The sequence below is a fragment of the Staurois parvus genome, unplaced genomic scaffold (genome assembly GCF_062004578.1).
Source record: "Staurois parvus isolate SC_StPar_1 unplaced genomic scaffold, SC_StPar_1.0 ptg000716l, whole genome shotgun sequence".
In the NCBI taxonomy this organism is placed as follows: Eukaryota; Metazoa; Chordata; class Amphibia; order Anura; family Ranidae; genus Staurois; species Staurois parvus.
In genome coordinates this window covers 3490448-3510278 of record NW_028318512.1, presented here as the reverse complement: position 1 = coordinate 3510278, position 19831 = coordinate 3490448, and positions in this window count along the sequence as shown.

Below are 19831 nucleotides of genomic sequence, written 5' to 3'. Positions count from 1 at the left end.
CTGCACAAACAATTTTAGACACCACAGGTAAGAGGAGGTAACGCAAATAATGTGACACTAAAGTATGATTAAAAAAAAAAAAATTAATTCAAGTATGTCATCATAACTCCAAAAAGTCAGTTCTATTGCTCTCAGCCTCCTCCAAATCTCCAAATTCCTTTGTTTTTGCTGCTGCAATCTGACTTCCTGTTGGAGGGTGGCTACGTTCATTTTCCATAGTCCAACTGTACAGTTGCAAGAAAAAGTATGTGAACCCCTTGGGATTATGTGGAGTTTTGCATGAATTGGGCATAAAATGTGCTCTGAACGTCATCTAAGTCACAACAATAGAAGAACACAGTCTGCTGAACATAATACTACACAAACATTAGACGTTGTCATGGTTTAATTGCACATAACATGTAAACATTCACAGTGCAGGGAGGAAAAAGTATGTGAACCTTTGGACTTAATAACTGGTTGACCCTCCTTTGGCAGCAATAACCTCAACTAAACGTTTCCTGTAGTTGCAGATCAGACCTGCACAACGATCTGGAGTCATTTTGGACCACTCCTCTTCATAAAACTGTTTCAGTGTAGCAATATTCTTGGGATGTCTGGTGTGAATCGCTCTCTTAAGGTCATGCCACAGCATTTCAATCGGGTTGAGGTCAGGACTCTGACTGGGCCACTCCAGAAGGCGTATTCTGTGCTGTTGCAGCCATTGTTTTGTTGAATGACTTGTATGCTTTGGGTCATTGTCCTGTTGCATCACCCATCCTCTGCGGAGCTTCAGTTGGCAGACAGATGGTCGTACATTTTCCTGCAAAATGTCTTGATAAACTCTGGAATTCATTTTCCCATCAATGACAACAATCCGTCCAGGCCCTGAGGCAGCAAAGCAGCCCCAAACCATGATGCTCCCTCCGCCATGTTTCACAGTGGGGATGAGGTTTTGATGTTGGTGTGCTGTGCCTTTTTTTCTCTACACATAGTGTTGTGTGTTCTTCCCAAACACATCAATCTTGGTTTCATCTGTCCACAGTATATTTTGCCAGTAGTGCTGTGGAACATCCAGGTGCTCTTTTACAAACTTCAAACGTGCTGCAATCTTCTTTTTGGCCAGCAATGGCTTCCTCCGTGGTGTCCTCCCATGTACTCCATTCTTGTTTAATGTTTTCCTTATTGTAGATGTGTCAACAAAAATGTTAGCATGTGCCAGAGATTTCTGTAGGTCTTTAGCTGACACTCTGGGATTCTTCTTTACCTCATGCAGCATTGTGCGCTCTGCTGTTGCAGTCATTTTTACAGGAGGACCACGCCTAGGGAGAGTAGCAACAGTGCTAAACTTTCTCCATTTGTAGACAGTCTGTCTTACCGTGGACACATGAACATCAAGGCTTTTGGAGATACTTTTGTAACCTTTTCCAGCTTCATGCAAGTCAACAATTCTTGATGGTAGGTCTTCTGAGAGCTCTTTTCTGCGAGGCATGGTTCACATCAGACAGTGCTTCTTGAAACCAGTAAACCCAAAACAGGTGTGTGTTTTTTAAGGGCAGGACAGCTGTCAGCAACACATCCAATATCATCACACTGATTGGAGTCAAGGTTGGCTCACTCCTGGCTCCAATTAGCTCTGGGAGAAGTCATTAAGCTAGGGCCTCACATACTTTTTCCTCCCTGCACTGTGAATGTTTACATGTTATGTGCAATTAAACCATAGCAACATCTAATGTTTGTGTAGTATTATGTTCAGCAGACTGTGTTCTTCTATTGTTGTGACTTAGATGACGTTCAGAGCACATTTTATGCCCAATTCATGCAAAACTCCACATAATCCCAAGGGGTTCACATACTTTTTCTTGCAACTGTATGTAGGAGCTTAGCCAACTTCCCTTGCTCACTCCTGAGTTGATCTATGGACTGTGGGATGTGTGGTGTGCATAGAGCAGTGTGCAAGAGTAGGTGTGCATATAGCAGTGTACAAGAGTAGCTGTGCATAGAGCAGTGTGCACTGATCGTTCCAAACAAATGGAAGCGGGGAGGGAATAGGAAAGGTTTGGGAGCTCATGGAAGAAAATACAAGGAGGCAGCAAAAAACACCATTTCATGCAAAACTGATTACATAGCCATTAAAGTGTTACTCGATTGGCTCTTTGGTTTTCCGAGATGCCTGTACTAGGATACAACTCACATTTTAGACACCCCCTGCATTAGGAATCTCAGTTTTGGTGAGATACGCCACAAGGGTTAAATACTCCTAAAATGATGCAGACCCTGCAACTTTCCACATTAATTCACTGGGAGTGCACCAACTGATTATAATGAACCAGATCCTCCCATTCAGGACATAGTGAAGCAAAATGCAATTTCATCAGGGCAATAAAGATTGTTCAAATCTCTGCAATGTACATTTATCACCCAAAGGGGATTGTCTTTTTTTCAATAAAAACAAAAGTGGAGTTTTACTCCTTAAAGTGTTACTAAACCCACAACAGTAAAATCAGTCTGTATATGCAGTAAAGCATGCTTGTTATACTCACTGTGGAACCTAAGGGGTTAATCCTCCACATTGTGTAAAAAGGCTGTTTGATCCTGTCTTCTCTGATCTTCCCCTTCTTCTACTGTCCCCAATCCATCTGCTGATAGAACGGAGCCTTGGGGGGAAGCTGCACATGCTCGGTTTGGTTTGTATTGCTAGAGAGTTTTTTTTTCCTTGGGAGAGTGCATGTGATCAGCACAGGGCCAATCAGCACTGTCCAGACAGAGAGTCAGGGGTTATGCCGCCTCCTAGGAAAATCAGGGGAGAATGAAAAGCTTTAACCAGTGCTCTGCTGGATACTGATAGAAGTCACAAGACTGCTCTAACTGCTGATGAAAAAAGGTATATATCAGTTTAAATTTACTAAAATATTTGCATTTCCATGTTGTGTGTACTGTGGCAGAACAGATATAGTGAATGCAGGGTCCAGGGTTTAGTAACACTTTAAGTAGTGGATGTGCATGTATTATTTTTGGAGAATAAGGATGCTGTTTATTGTCACTTTAAACTAACAGTTGTGTTTGCAATGTCTGTCTGAATGCCTATTTCTTCGACTTCAGTTGGGCTTTAAAATTCTTGCAGGTGTGAAATCCGCAAGTGGCATTCTGCCGCTCCCACACAGGGCATTAGTCTGACAGATGTGCTTTGAAAAATGGACACATTATTGGGTATTTGGTGAAGATTTCCTTGCGCTTTGCATAATCACATCCATTTAGAAGATTGTTCAGCAAACAGAAGGAAACAAGAAACAAAAACAATATTGGTTCTGTTAATCCTCCGCTAACAGGGTTAGATAATGGCAAGCACACATTGCTTATTTTCGGAGCCTGGATCCACATCGATGATGATTCTTAAATAACAATTCCTAGCTGTTTTTTTTCTTTTAGCAATCAGCTCCTTATCCTGTGTCAGCAGCTCCCTGGCAACTGCTATGCATTCGGAAGGACCGAGAAGGGGCAGGAATCTGCACTTAAGAATCGTGCCAAACTCAACTTAGCAACCTAGTAGTCACTGCCAGCACTGCCCTTGAAGGCTGAATATATCACCTAACTGACAGGGTTGAACTTTCTGGCTCTTAACCCTCTCCAAAAAAGTTGCCTGGCAATGCACAGTAAAGGGTGGGGGGGTTGTCCTTCGTAACAATACATTTCTAGCTACTTGCTGACCGGAATAAAAAAATAAATAAATTGTATTGCTCTTGAGAAGTGGTCCACTCTCCTCTGCTCTTTTTTTTTAATAAACTCACTTGGGGGGCATTTAGAAGTAGTTTCACACAAAATTCACTCAGCTTTCACCCAATAGTCAGACATTTTACTACTTGGATTTAATTACAAAGATAGAACCCTATAGGGTGTATTTCTAAAAAAAAAAAAAAAATAAGTATAGCATGGAAACCGTATGTAAATTCATTCTGCACTAATGGGGAAAATCAAATGTTCCGGGGCTATAGTTCCTTGCAGATCAAATGTGTGAATACTGAGAATACTGCATTATGGCCACTAGGTGTTGCCAAGGAGCATGCTTGCTTCCTAGAATAATAAGGGTGATCTAGTACAGTGGTAGTCAACTCTTCTGATATGGGGGGGGGGGTAATAAAGTGCAGCCCTGAACATCACCATTAAGTTCAGTATTATATTCAATTACAAAAAATAGAACTCCATGGGTTGTATTAAAAATAATAAAAAAAAAAATTTCCATTGAATCTGCATGTAAATTAATTCTGTGCAAATAGGGCAAAATCAAATGTCCCCAGGCTATAATTCCCAGCAGATCGAATGTGTGAATACTGACAATACTGCATTATGGCCACTAGGTGTCCCGGCCGAATAGCATGCTCTTTTCCTAAGATAGTAAGGGCCATCTGGTGCAGTGGTGGTCAACTCTCTTGATATGGGGGGGTGCTCAATTATTGCCCCCGACATCACCAAAGGGCCACATATTAAGTTCAGTATTCAATTGCAGAAAGAGAACTCTATGGGTTGTTTTTATGAAAAGAATAAAAAACATATTCTGTTCAGGGGCGGACTGACAACTCATGGGGCCCCCAGGCAATAGGGGATCATGGGGCCCCTGTGTCTTTGCCCAAACTCAAAAAGCCTATGAAAAAGGTACCAGGGGCATCTCATGGGGCCCCCTACTGACCCCGGGCCCTCGGGCAATGCCCCAGTTTCCAAATGGTCAGTCCGCCCCTGATTCTGTTGAAACTGCATGTAAATTAATTCTGTGCGAATGGGGAAAAATCAAATGTTCTTGGCATATATTAAAAATTAAATAAATGATGTAGCACTACCTAAAATATATATAACATGCATAAGTGAATACCATAACATAAACACACAAAAATATATTCTAAAATAAATGAACGAAAAAATATATATAAGTGACTCGATCCTCATAACATCAAAAATATACTATTAGTGTCCGAAAGTGACCTGATCCTCTGGGGATCCTCTTGTGAAGAAAGTGAGTAACAATCCACTCCGGGACTCAAAGTGATACCAATAAAAAGTGTCTATACCAATAATCTCACAAAGTATGGTGTATATGTCAATTGATCCTGAATAGGATCTAAAGTGATGGTGAACACTCAAACAAAAAAATAGAATAGTCCAAATGGGACTGATACATAAACACTGTCCAAAATTAGGACTGAAGATGAAAAGAAAAAATGCACATGAATCCAGGAAAAATCTCCTAATCACAATACTACCCAAAATTCCCCCCCAAAAACAAATGTCTACCCAAACACAAAAAATTGTGTGAAACAAATACAATAACAGGTGATAGTAAACACTGAAGTGAAATAACCTTGTCACACTATGTGTGACAAACATGCAAAAAAAAAATAAACACATGACATTATAAAGAATGTATAAAAGTGAACAAATGTCCAACTTGGTGTTTAAACAAAATACAGGAGACTGTTAGAGACTGCAGGCATGACACAAGAGATAATCAGAGACTGTGGCCATAATACAGGAGACTGTTAGAGACTGCAGGCATGACACAAGAGATAATCAGAGACTGTGGCCATAATACAGGAGACTGTTAGAGACTGCAGGCATGACACAAGAGATAATCAGAGACTGTGGCCATAATACAGGAGATTGTTAGAGACTGCAGGCATGATGCAAGAGGTAATCAGAGACTGTAATCAGAGACTGCAGCCATAATACAGGAGATTGTTAGAGACTGCGGGCATGATAAAAGAGATAATCAGAGACTGTGGCCATAATACAGGAGACTGTTAGAGACTGCAGGCATGACACAAGAGATAATCAGAGACTGTGGCCATAATACAGGAGACTGTTAGAGACTGCAGGCATGACACAAGAGATAATCAGAGACTGTGGCCATAATACAGGAGACTGTTAGAGACTGCAGGCATGACACAAGAGATAATCAGAGACTGTGGCCATAATACAGGAGACTGTTAGAGACTGCAGGCATGACACAAGAGATAATCAGAGACTGTGGCCATAATACAGGAGATTGTTAGAGACTGCAGGCATGATGCAAGAGGTAATCAGAGACTGTAATCAGAGACTGCAGCCATAATACAGGAGATTGTTAGAGACTGCGGGCATGATACAAAAGATGGTCAGAGACTGTAGACACGCTGCAAGAGACTGTTAGGGACCGTGAGCATGCTATAGGAGTTGTTGTCCTCCAGAGACTGGGAACACGCTTCAGCAGTCATAGGCTGGAGACATATTACACGAGTCTGCAAGAAATCATTTCTATAACAGGGCAATAGGATAACACAAATAAGTGTCTGCAGGGGCCCCAAGGGTGGCACAATAAGATCCAAAGGGCCACGTGTGGTCCCTGAGCCACTGTTTGGGCACCAGGGATCCCGTGACAACATCAAGGTAGTCCCACCCACAGGGCTTACCCATAGGACCTCTATGACTAATCCTTGTAGCTGGGACGAAACGCATTGGAGCATGCTTTGGGAGGAGTCAGACTGAAGCCGCTTTCACTTTCCCTGCACCTGGGATTTTTTTTGGCAATGCGGAGTTCCATTCTTCCCTCTTTATTTATTTTTATTTTATTTAATTCAGGTACTTATATCGCGCCATCAATTTGTGTAGCACTTTTACATGTATATTGTACATTCACATCAACACTGATCCACTGCAAAAACACAGCAAACACGCATAGGCGTTTTTACCGTGCTTTTGACGTGCTTTTTGAGGGTTTTTTAATGGACACGTGACTTAAAAAATGCACCAAAAACGCTTCTCAGCGGCGCTTTTCAGGAGTTTTTCCATTGATTTCAATGGGAAGAGGCATTCTTGGGGTGTTTTTTTTTAACTCACTAAACGTGCCCTAAAGATGATGCAAGCAGGAGCTTTTACACCGCACTGCAATCGCAACCCGTGAGTGTGAAAACATACATAGATATACATTCACATACATAGGGAAGCAGTTTTCTTGAGCTTTTCAGGCGCTTTTTTTAACGCAAAAAACACCTCAATGTGAAAGTAGCCTAACCCTCAAGGGGTGTACAATCTAAGGTCCCTAACTTTCATACATACACATACTAGGGCCAATTTAGACAGGATCCAATTAACCTACCAGCATGTCTTTGGAGTGTGAGAAGAAACCCACACAGGCACAGGGAGAACTTGCAAACAGGCAGATGGCGCCGCGGTTGGGATTCAAACCAACAACCCTAGTACTGCCAGGTGGAAGTGCTAATCATTTAGCCATTGTGCTACTCACTTTATGTGTGTATACAGAGACAGGATGGGCTCTCTCAACGCTGGCACCCATACTCATTGCAAGTCACCGGAGCATTTTAGGACACTTGCTTGGATTGAAGCGACACACAAAGTTATATGGCAATATTGAGGTATGGCCACTAGATTGCAGTGACTATCATTGGAAATAAGTATGTTCATTTGCACCATCTACTGGCCACAATGTGGTAATTCCCACATTCACACATTCAAATTGAAAAGAATATAATCTGAGAACATTCAATTTTGCCCCATTTGCACAAAACACGTTTACATACAGTTTTCATGCAACAGTTATGCAACATTTTATAAACACAGCGATTATTATTTTTATGTACGATTTACAGATGGACACAACCTTATATCTTTAATTAGGTAACATTGACTAAATAAAAGGGGATTTCAATCTGAACTGAAACTGCATTTTATACTGTTATTCAGTAAATGGAAACTCTTATAGTAACAAATCCTATTCTTTGCAGTCTTGTAAACAACAGCAGGATCCTAATCTCTGTGAAGTTCATATATCTTGTAAAACCAAAATCCATTCCTGACCACTGGGCTGTGGGATTCGCAATATCAGATTTCACCAGCAGGATGCCAAAAAAGTCACAACTTGGTATTATATCCTCTTATAGCATTAAATGATAAGTTCACCTTTTGACAAAAAATAATAAACACACATTTTTTTGCAGGTGAAAAAATGTGCATTTCTTATTTTTTGTAGCAGGAGCCTGTAAAGCACCCGTGATCAGCAGGTCGCTGGTGCCATGTAGGTCTCCTGCAGACCTGTCAGTATGGGCTCTTTCACATGGACGTTCCGATCGGGTCCATCTGCCTGTTTTTCAGGCAGACCCGATTGGAACCTCAAGTCTTTTCTATGGATGTTTTGCCACACTTTACCACTTTTTACAGCTAAAAAAGAAACCCACTAGTTCCGGGGTTTTTTTCCAGCCAAAAAACGCCCCTGCCAAAAAAACACTGATTAAAGCCTATGTGTGCATGGACATGTAGAATAACATGCTTGGGAGTTTACTAGCTGTAGAAAAAAATGCCAACAGCCACTGTAAAACCGTCCAGTGTGCACAAGTGCTAAAGTGCTGAGCTGGAGTTTGGCTTCAATTTGTTAGTGTATTTAAATCTGCTAATACCTTTAACACTCCCCTCCCCCCAGACTGACAATGGTGCTGTATGCTGTGCCTCATGTGCTCCTTCATCCAGATTTGTGTCTCACTAATACAGAAGGTGTGTTACTGCCAGATCACCAGGTGAAAACAGAGGGGGGAAAAGCCAAAGAAAAGAAAACTAATGCAACCACCACATCTAATGAGCTGCAATATATTATATTTTTGTTTTTGGGTTTTATACTGTTTTAAGGTAATGTGTGATAGGCTCAGTATCTGCAGTATTTTTTTATTTCTTACACCGTAACAAATCTTTACAGCAAAGAAAATGTATTATAATGTATTCATATATTATAAAGAAAATTATTCTCTATAGAATGTACAGCAAATTACTCAAGCTACAGCTTCCTTTTTACAGCTTCTACATCAGAAATGCACATATAAAATATTATGATTTACATTTCCTCTACTTACTCTGCTGTTGTTTCTGTTACCATAATGTTGATTTAGCTTATTTCTCTATTTTTTTTCTTTTTTTTTTAAGCAGTTGGGTAGTTTGTTGATTTTTTTTTTTTGCATGTATTTTCAGAGGTCACAGTCCTGCAAGATGCTGCCTCTTAGGTTAGAAGAAGAACACAGACGATGGTAGGTAAACATTGTGCAAATTCTGCGTAAGTATGAATATTAAAGAGTAACTCCACTTTTGTTGAGGAAAACATTCCCCTCTGAATGATCTATGTACATTGCAAGGAGTTTTACAAACTGAACTGAACATTCCAACCTTTTGTTATTCCGAAGCAATAGCTGTTTGTTTGTCTGTGTCTATGTGCAACAATAATGTGAATGGGAGTGACTTTATAATTATCAATCAGCTGCTGCACTTGTAGGGCTCTAATGAGGAAAGTGGCAGGGTCTGCATCCCTTTAGATGTGATTTCCCTTTGAGAGTATCACACCAAAAATGAAATTTTTGTTGCAGGGGATGCTAAAAATCTGACTTGTATCTTAGTGCAGACTTCTGGGAAAATCAGTGAGCCAATGACACAAGCAGGAAATTACATTTCTGGTGGTGTGTGCAGAACACCTCCAGGTAGCCATATCACATGCATTTTTATGCTCTCGTTTTTTTTCCCATAAAAAGTGGAGTTACCCTTTAAAGCATCCCATAATAATTGATCAGAATTCTGCTTTCAGTCATCTGGTTAAACACACAGATTGCTGTTCATTTCTCTGCTTTTTTTTATTTTAGCCTTGTATTGCTTTTGAAAAAAAAATCTAAAAATAACATGTATGTGCCAACAATCAGTCCCAGTTGCCAAGACACTGCCACTCCCACCCCCATGTACGGCCCACACCCACTCAGTGTATTTAATAAGGGGGTGCGTTGATACTGGGGCACAGATCATGAATATGTATGGAGGAGTGCCTGGTACTAAAGTTCATCTCATTTAAAGGGTAACCCCATGTTTGTGGGGAAAAAACATAGCAACTACAGTTGTGTCCAAAATTATTCAACCCCCAATGCTGTAAAGGGGTTTAGGGACTATAGTGTACATTTGGAATTGTATTCAGAATCAAATCCTACAAGGACGTTGTAACTACCCAAATGCAACTAAAATGACATCAATTGTTTATGTAATACAGTAGTAAATGGTTCTTATGTGGTTTCTTCATTGCCACAATTATTCAACCCCTTAAAGACTACCACTCTGAAGAACAGAGGTTCATACAGGTGCTTTCCATCAGGTATTGAAAACACCTGTGGATGTCACCGAGCAGCAATCAAGCATAATAAGCACCAATTAGGCAGCTTTAAAATGACTGTGATACTCAGCTCCTTCTAGACATTTACTGGTGTGGTTACAAACATGGTGAAGGCAAGAGAATGGTCCAGGAAGACAAGAGAAGAGGTGATTTCTCTTCACAGGAAGGGCAATGGCTATAAGAAGATTGCAAAGATGTTAAACATACCAAGAGACACCTTAGGAAGCATCATTCGCAAATTCAAGGCAAAGGGCACTGTTGAAACGCTACCTGGTCGTGGCAGAAAGAAGATGCTGACTTCGACTGCTGTGCGCTACCTGAAGCGTAGAGTGGAGAGAAGTCCCCGTGTGACTGCTGAGGAACTGAGAAAAGATTTGTCAGATGTGGGTACAGAAGTTTCAGCCCAGACAATAAGACGCACACTGCGTAATGAAGGCCTCCGTGCCAGAACTCCCAGGCGTACCCCCTTGCTGTCTCCAAAGAATAAGAAGAGTCGACTGCAGTATGCCAAAAGCCATGTGGACAAACCACAAAAGTTGTGGGATAGTGTTCTGTGGACTGATGAAACAAAATTAGAACTGTTTGGGCCCATGGATCAACGCTATGTTTGGAGGAGGAAGAACAAGGCCTATGATGAAAAGAACACCTTGCCTACTGTGAAGCATGGTGGAGGGTCAATCATGCTTTGGGGCTGTTTTGCTTCTGCAGGTACAGGGAAGCTTCAGCGTGTGCAAGGTACCATGAATTCTCTTCAGTACCAGGAGATATTGGATGGAAACGTGATGCAGTCCGTCACACACCTGAGGCTTGGGAGACGTTGGACCTTTCAACAGGACAATGATCCCAAGCATACCTCCAAGTCCACTAGAGCATGGTTGCAGAGGAAAGGCTGGAACATTTTGGAGTGGCCATCGCAGTCACCAGACTTAAATCCGATTGAGAACCTCTGGTGGGACTTAAAGAAAGCAGTTGCAGTGCGCAAGCCTAAGAATGTGACTGAACTGGAGGCCTTTGCCCATGAAGAATGGGCGAAGATACCCGTAGATCGCTGCAAGACACTTGTGTCAAGCTATGCTTCACGTTTAAAAGCTGTTATAACTGTAAAAGGATGCTGTACTAAGTACTAAGATTGAATGTCACTTGGGGGTTGAATAAAACTGATAATGCTGTGAGCACAGAAAAGACATTTGTGGTTATTTCATTATAACTGTTATGTTATATTTGTCTGACCTACAAGTGCCTCTTTAATGTAAATGTAAGCAAGATGACTGAATGATCAAAAGCAATGTCAAACTGGCCAAAACACTCAATTTCAGTGGGGGTTGAATAATTTTGGCCACAACTGTACAAAAAATAATATAGCATACACAATTGCAACACAAGTCCTGTTGTAATCAAATATTCTTAAAATGTACCTTTCCTTTTCAATCTACAGTGCTGAAAATGTCTGTAAAATGCAATATGACTACCTTCTGCACGCAGATGGTGTACAAACCCCCCCATCCTCCCAGATATGTCATTTCCTGTTTGTTTGTTTGTTTGTTTGTTTGATTGGCTTGCTGATTTTGCCAGAAGTCTGCACTAAAATTCAAATCAGATTTTTAGCATCCCCTGCAACAAAAATGGTGAGATACTCCCAAAGGGAAATCATGTCTAAAGGGATGCAGACCCTGCCACTTTCCTCAGACCCTCTAAAGGGATGTAGACCCTGCTGCAGGTGCAGCAGCTGATTGGTAATTATAAAACCACTCCCATACAGATTCACTCTGCACATGGACACAGACAAACAAACTGCTATTTCTTCAGAATAACAAAAGGTAGGAATCTTCAACAATTTTTTGTTAAAATCCTTGCAATATACAGCGGTTACCCAGAGGGGAATATTTTTTCTGAACTAAACTTGAGTTACTCTTTAAAGGACTTTTTGAAACATATAATAGTTAAGAGCGTCTGATACATCCAACGTGTTTCGGGGGAAAAAAGCCTCCCCCTTCTTCAGGGCTACCGTCTTCTGAAAGAACTGTAGGCAGCCAAATACAACTAGACATGTGCATGCCATACTTTTTCATTTCATTTCAGATGCATTCGTTCATTGAAGAATTTGTCTGAATCAGTGGCGGACTGACAACTCATGGGGCCCCCGGGCAATAGGGAATCATGGGGCCCCTGTGTCCTTGCTCAAACTCAAAAAAGCCTATGAAAAAAGTACCAGGGGCATCTTATGGGGCCCCCTACTGACCCCGGGCCCTCTGGCAGTGCCCGAGTTTCCAAATGGTCAGTCCGCCCCTGGTCTGAATTAACAAATGGACCTAAATTTGGGTCCGTTTGTTATCCGAATCTGAATTATCTAGCAAATTCAAAAATGTAATTTATTTCTCCATGGGACCAAATAACTATTGCATCATGTGACGTCATCCAAATTAAAATGAATGCATTTGTTCATTTTATTATAACTTTTTTTTGGATTTGTTGATATTCATTACTTTGTCCAGTCAGAGATTTGTATACATTCGTATCTCTAAGGGCCAGTTCACACCACAAAAATGCACTCCGGATCAGGGGCGGACTGACCATTTGGAAACTCGGGCACTTCCCGAGGGCCCGGGGTCAGTAGGGGGCCCCTTGAGATGCCCCTGGTACCTTTTTCATAGGCTTTTTGAGTTTGGGCAAGGACACAGGGGCCCCATGATCCCCTATTGCCCGGGGGCCCCATGAGTTGTCAGTCCACCCCTGCTCCGGATGCATTCTGGTTATGTTTTTGCTTGCAATTCATACCACACGCAGTTGTGGTGCAGTTTTGATACAGTGCGCTATGTTCCAGTATGGTTCTATGCAGAAATGCATGTTCTACTTTTTTTTCTGCACCAGAAACTGACTGGAACTGACTGCACTGGTGTGAACCAGGGCCATTGGAATACATGAAAAACACTGTGCATGCATTTTTGATGCAGAAAAAAATGCACTGGACTGCATCTAGTGTGAACTAGCCCTAAAAATAAAATATTTGTCATAAAAACGAATCATAACGAAATGCACATGTCTGAGACACAACTTGGGACAGAGCATCATCGAAACAGAGGACATGGGACTGTCCCCAAAAAAGTGCGCAATTTCAAAGCCTGACATGTTAGATATCTAATTACTCAGCTTAACATCATCTTTTATAGTTTATCAAAAATTGGGTTACATATTGTGTTTTTTGCTTTAAATCTAATTTAAGTGTGTTTTTTTTCCCAAAAAATTGTGTTGGAAAAACCACTTTACAAATACATAAAAACTTGCAACAACCACCATTTTATTCTCTATGGTCTCTGCAAAAAAAAAAAAAAAATATATATATATATTTATATATATATATATAATGTTTGGGGGTTCTAGCAAAAAATACAGATTTTCCCTTGTAAACAAAAAGTGTCAGAAAGGGCTGGGTCTTTAAGTGGTTAATAGGAAGAAGTAGGAGGGGTATGGGTGTCCTTTATTGCTAACAATACATTTCGAATTTTAAAAGTAACAAATATCCAGCAGATTTCCTGGTGCCATTTAAAGAGAGATGAAGATATGTGTTTATGTGTTTGCAGATATTCACCTTACTTATTTCCCTGGTGTACAATGAAACCTGAAAGAAATATGGTGGCTTCTATGTGCATGATATGGACCCAGCCCACAATAGGTGTCACCCATATGTGATGCTGATCCTTCACAACTGAAAGAACTGAAATCCAAACAATGAGAGGGGAAGGCCAAGGAGAGTAGAGCTGGGGAGGAGTTGCCTAGATAATGCTGAACATCCTCCAGCCAGGAAATGAAGTGGACTGTATCTGGCTTGCTGCAGCTTCTAATGCACACTGTGAGAAGCTCAGAGTGTGCAGTGAAATCAGAGTAAGCCATTTCAGTTCAAGATAGGAGCCTGTGTAAAACGGAAGGTAACGCTGGAGTTTATCATTAGAAAGGGTACAAGGAAAGGAAGTACGAAGAAGAGAAGAAAGAAGGACAAGGGAGGGAAGAGGAAGGAAAAGTAGAAGGATACAAGTGAAGGATAAAAATGGAACAGGAAGGAAGAAGGACTCAGATGAAGCACTCCTCCTTCTCAGGTGATGCTACATGACCCCGTAGGTTGTGTAGCTGGCTAAAATTTCCATCTCAGGTTCTGGTTCTTGATGTATGGCGGGGGGAAATAATTTGGGCGCCAGTCACTTCAGTCTTTTTGCTTTTTATTTCAGACCTCAGTTCTAGGAGAGAAGGTCTAGAAGTTCAGGATACCTAATAAGGATACAAAAATAACATACAGTAACAGGGGCAGACTGACCATTCGAGCACACGGGCACTGCCCGAGGGCCCGGGGTCAGTAGGGGGCCCCATGAGATGCCCCTGGTACCTTTCATAAGCTTTTTTGGGTGTGGTTTGAGTGTGGGCAAGGACACAGGGGCCCCATGATCCCCTATTGCCTGGGGGCCCCATGAGTTGTCAGTCCGCCCATGTACAGTAACTATTCTGAAAATATCTGGCCCCATTAAGAGCAGTCTCTTGGTAATAGCTGGCTCTGTTAGAGCAGCCAATCAGATTGATGACCCCGTAAGAGCAGGCACGGTCTTTTTCTTGAGTTTCAGTGGATCTCTCTCTACTAAACCTGTCCCTTGATGTTTTGATAGCCGTCAAAGATACATTGATTAATGGGCGATGAATATTTCTAATAGTGTCCAGAAGTTGCTTCTGCACAGATTCCCTGTGACACTGTTCAGCAAGAAGATACTTTACAAGCCCAGCTATCTCTAGATATCCACTCCTGCAGGCAAATAAAGTCATTGGGTCTCAAGCTGAGGCAGAGCCCAAGTAAAGATCTTCTGAACACACGTCTTCTTTAGGCAAAATCCCAAGAGGGACCAAACACTCTGGAAAGTTGCACAATAATTTATCTTCTTCCAACTCAAACTTCTAAATAAGAGCATCAGGGATTGTTTGGACCAGAAAAAAAATCATAACTCTGTGGTTGTCCTTCCTATGCTGAATGCTGGAAACTCCTTAACAGTAACAGGCAGAACCATTCAATCCACCGAGCGTAGAAAAGCTACAGAACCCAGAAAAAAAGAAAATAAATGCTCTAGCTGGTTACAGCCTAGCATCAAACCCACTAATTTTAATTAGGGAGACATAGTGCAGATTCTCTAAAAGGGATGAGCTTGGGTTTGGCTCCAGATTTGGTCCAAAGCCATAAAGTCAGCTGTCATTGCTGAGCCAATGATTTGCGAGCATGGGATTCCTCACCATGTAGCTGCAAAGACACAAAGGGCCAGGATGCTCAAGACATCATTGACCTAATAGGGTCATGTAGCAATAGTGGGTCAATGATTTAACAAATATCCCTGTCCTAGAGCTGCACATACACAATAGAATGGGGAAGTTCATGACATCATTGACTTAATATGGACACATGGCCATATTAGGTCAATAACATTAATAAAAACACAAACAGTTTTTGACAAGTCCTTTCTAAAAAAAAAATAACATATATTACATTACAACATAATAATCACAATAAATTCTGACTTGCACAGTAAAGACAAAAAAAACAACTCCGCCATCAGGCAAACACCGGTTCTGTTGAGAGACACTCGGCGTGTGACCTCGCCCCCATGTTTACCTGTCATTGTCCAAATGTCTCTTGACAGTTGTGTTTGGTGGGTGATTGTTTTTTGTTTAGTTTTTTTGTGATGGTCGACGTTCATTGTGATTGACGTTGGATTTACATCGGGGGCATGTTTTTATTTTTTATTTTTTTTAACAAAGGACTTGTCAAAAACTGCTTGTGTTTTTATTTACTTTTGATTTTTTTTTGCTGAATGAGTAGGGGTACTACTGTAAGTACCCCTACTCATTCACATGGGGGGCAGGACCTGGGGGCTCCCTTATGAAAGGGGGCTTCTATATTCTGAGAAGTCACACCTAGCACTCTCACAACCACCGGGTCAGGGTTCTGAGGAAGAGGCCCTTGTCCTCATCAATATAGGGACAAGGTGCTATGGGGGGTTTGCTCCCTTGCCCCCCCCTTTCCTGGCCTGCCTGGCTGCATGCTCAGTTAAGGATCGTATATGGATTTTGGGGGGGGCTCCACTCCATTTACAAAAAATGTTGACATGGGGTTACCCTCAAAATCCATACCAGACCTGAAGGGCCTAGTATGAATTGGGGGGACCCCCACACTCTTCGTTTTCATTTTTGAATGCCGGTACTTGTCTGTCTACATTTGGCCACCTGTTCCTTAACAATTAGCTATTCACAATGAATCCAAATGAAACAAATGCATTTGTTATTTCTATTACAGCTGTTTTTCAGATTCATTGACATTCGTTGCTATGTCCATTCAGAAATGAAGAAGGAAAGGAAGAGGGAAAGGAAAGGAAAGTAAAGAAAGAGGGAAAGGAAAGAAAGATGGAAAGGAAAGGAAAGGAAGATGGAAAGGAAAGGAAATGAAGATGGAAAGGAAGGAAAGGAAGGAAAGGAAAGACAGATGGAAAGGAAAGGAAAGGAAAGGAAGATGGAAAGGAAAGGAAATGAAGATGGAAAGAAAGGAAAGGAAAGGAAAGGAAAGAAAGAAAAGAAAGAAAGGAAAGGAAGATGGAAAGGAAAGGAAATGAAGATGGAAAGGGAGGAAAGGAAAGAAAGATGGAAAGGAAAGGAAAGGAAAGGAAAGGAAGATGGAAAGGAAAGGAAATGAAGATGGAAGGAAAGGGAAGGAAAGGAAAGATGGAAAGGAAAGGTAAGGAAAGGAAAAGAAAGGAAGATGGAAAGGAAAGGTAAGGAAAGGAAAGGAAGAAAGGAAGGAAAGGGAGAGGGAAAGGAAAGGAAAAGAAAGGAAGAGGGAAAGGAAAGGAAGAGGGAAAGGAAGAGGGAGAGGAAAGGAAGAGGGAAAGGAAAGGAAAGGAAAGGAAAGGAAGAGGGAAAGGAAAGGTAAGGTAAGGAAAGGAAAGGAAAGGATTCACTTAAACATTGAGATTATTTTTTCCCTTTATGCAATAAATTAGTCACACAGAGATTTTCCTGTATGTCAGAACACATACATGTAATAACAATGTCATCCAACATTTATAAGCACCTCTTACCACCCTACCATAACCCATACAATGGCCCACCATCCACAATTGTGCATGACTGCCACCCACAGCCACTAATCAAATTGTATTCCATTTTAGCTCGCAAAGTGTGACAGAATTCTGTAATTCTGCTGTGGGTGACTGCACTGTGCAAATTGCCTAGTGTCATTCCGAACGAACCTGATAGTGTCTGCAGCTCTCAACTAGTGATCAGCAGCATGGACTGTGTTTGTGTGGTCAGACAGTGAGTTCATGGTTGCCCCACACTTCCAGCAATGCTCTCATCAGTAACAGTAAAAGTTAATTAAAATTAAATGAAATAGAAAAAGAGTTTGCTAGTGGAGAAATCAAAGTCTAAAGGCGACTGGGATCTTCCGGGGACTGCAGTTCATCTTTTGCTTCGTCATTGTAATCAGGGTTATTAACACTGACAAGTTAAACAAATGAATCCATCAAATTATGGGATATTATGAAATCTCTTATTGTGATAAATTAGACATTGTAAAACTAATCATTCTTATTTGCCAGTCAAAAACAACACATGAATATTAATTACCAGCCAGTGGTAATTTTGAAATGAGCAATTATGGAAATGTTGATACTTGGACCAGATTTTATGATAGTTTTTATTAAGACCATCGCGGATAGTTGAATTGTTTTCATAACTGGGAAAGTTAAAAGGGAAAATAGAAGAGTTTCAGCAACGTTTGAGTGTTAGATTACATGTCTCAATTAACCTTAAAGTGGTTATAATCCTCAGACATGAAATATGAACAAAACACATCCCTCTATAGTGTGTACTTGTCTCAATTAAGAGCACAAAGTGTCATTTCTGTCTGCTGCTTTGTTCCTCTGCTATTTGCATGTTTGACTAGTTTTCCTGAAACCAAGAGAAGAATGGTGACAGGGGAGGAACCTCCAGAAGATTGACAACCTCAGCTCTGTTCCTGTGTGCTGTGTGGAGGGATGTGTGTCTCTTCCCTCCAATCAGCTCTTAGATCTCTCCTCAATGATGTAACTTCAGCTCCCCGCCCCTTGCTTTTCACAGCTGAGAGATCCTGTGTAAATTCTGCACTTTGAATGAATGTAGGGGGCAGGCAGCTACAGATAAACAGGTGATATCGCCATAAGGGGTCTTGTTTAGGCACTTATTGTTACAGATTGACAACCATTTCTGAATTGTGCTCCTGCATTGTCACCCTGTCACATGCATCCCTGCTGTAGACTGCAAGAGGCCACGCTGAGTCACTATCAATAAACTGGTAAAAGCAATGATGTGCAACACTGGAAAAAAGATAGATCAACACTATTCTTGATCTTGGCTTCATATTGAAAATACAGCCCTCCTGAACCTTACTTACACCCTTCACTACTTGCCTACCAGGCTGATTCTGACACATATCTCCTACATGTAAAAATTTACATTTTTGTACAATCAATGTACATTGATCACCCAGACGGCATTGTATTTTTTTCAACAAAAAACAAAAGTGGAGTTTTACACAACAGTAAAATCAGTCTGTATATGCAGTAAAGCATGCTTGTTATACTCACTGTGGAACCCAAGGGGTTAATCCTCTGCATTGTGTAAAAAGTCTTTTTGATTCTTCCTTCTCTGCCCCTCCTCTTGTTGAAATGACCGCCTGATACAGACTAAACCCGTGGTCACATGCACATGTTCGGTTTGGTGTGTATTGCTAGAGAGGTTTTTTTTTCTTTGAAAGGTACATGTGATCAGCACAGGGCCAATCAGCACTGTCCAGACAGGGGGTCAGATGTTTCACATTCTCCTACAAGCTTTAACCAGTGCTCTGCTGAAGTCACAAGACTGCTCTAACTGCTGATGAGAAAAGGTATTTAGCAGTTTATATTTACTAAAATAATTGCATTTTCATGTCGTGTGTACTGTGGAAGACCAGATATAGTGAATTCAGGGTCTGGGGAGAGCAGATATAGTGAATGCAGGGTCTGGGGAGACCAGATATAGTGAATGCAGGGTCCTGGGAGACCAGATATAGTGAATGCAGGGTCCGGGGAGACCAGATATAGTGAATGCAGGGTTCTGGGAGACCAGATATAGTGAATGCAGGGTCCGGGGAGACCAGATATAGTGAATGCAGGGTCCTGGGAGACCAGATATAGTGAATGTGGGGTCCAGGGAGACCAGATATAGTGAATGCAGGGTCCGGGGAGACCAGATATAGTGAATGCAGGGCCAGGGAGACCAGATTTAGTGAATGCGGGGTCCAGGGAGACCAGATATAGTGAATGCAGGGTCCTGGGAGACCAGATATAGTGAATGCGGGGTCCTGGGTTTAGCAACACTTTAAAGTGTTACTAAACCATATAATGTAAATATTAGCCATTCTCAGTCTGGCTTCTGTGGACCTATGGGATTACTTCAAAAGGCATTAGTGATTAGTTGAGCACTGATATACCCCTTCTCTTCCTCTCGCATGTTCTTGACTGGCACGGCAAGTACATGTGAGGACACTTGTGCGTCAATCCCCCAGGAATGAGATTTCCATCTCATAGGCATAAAGTGTTTCTAAACCCTGGACCCTGCATTCACTCTATCTGGTACACAGTA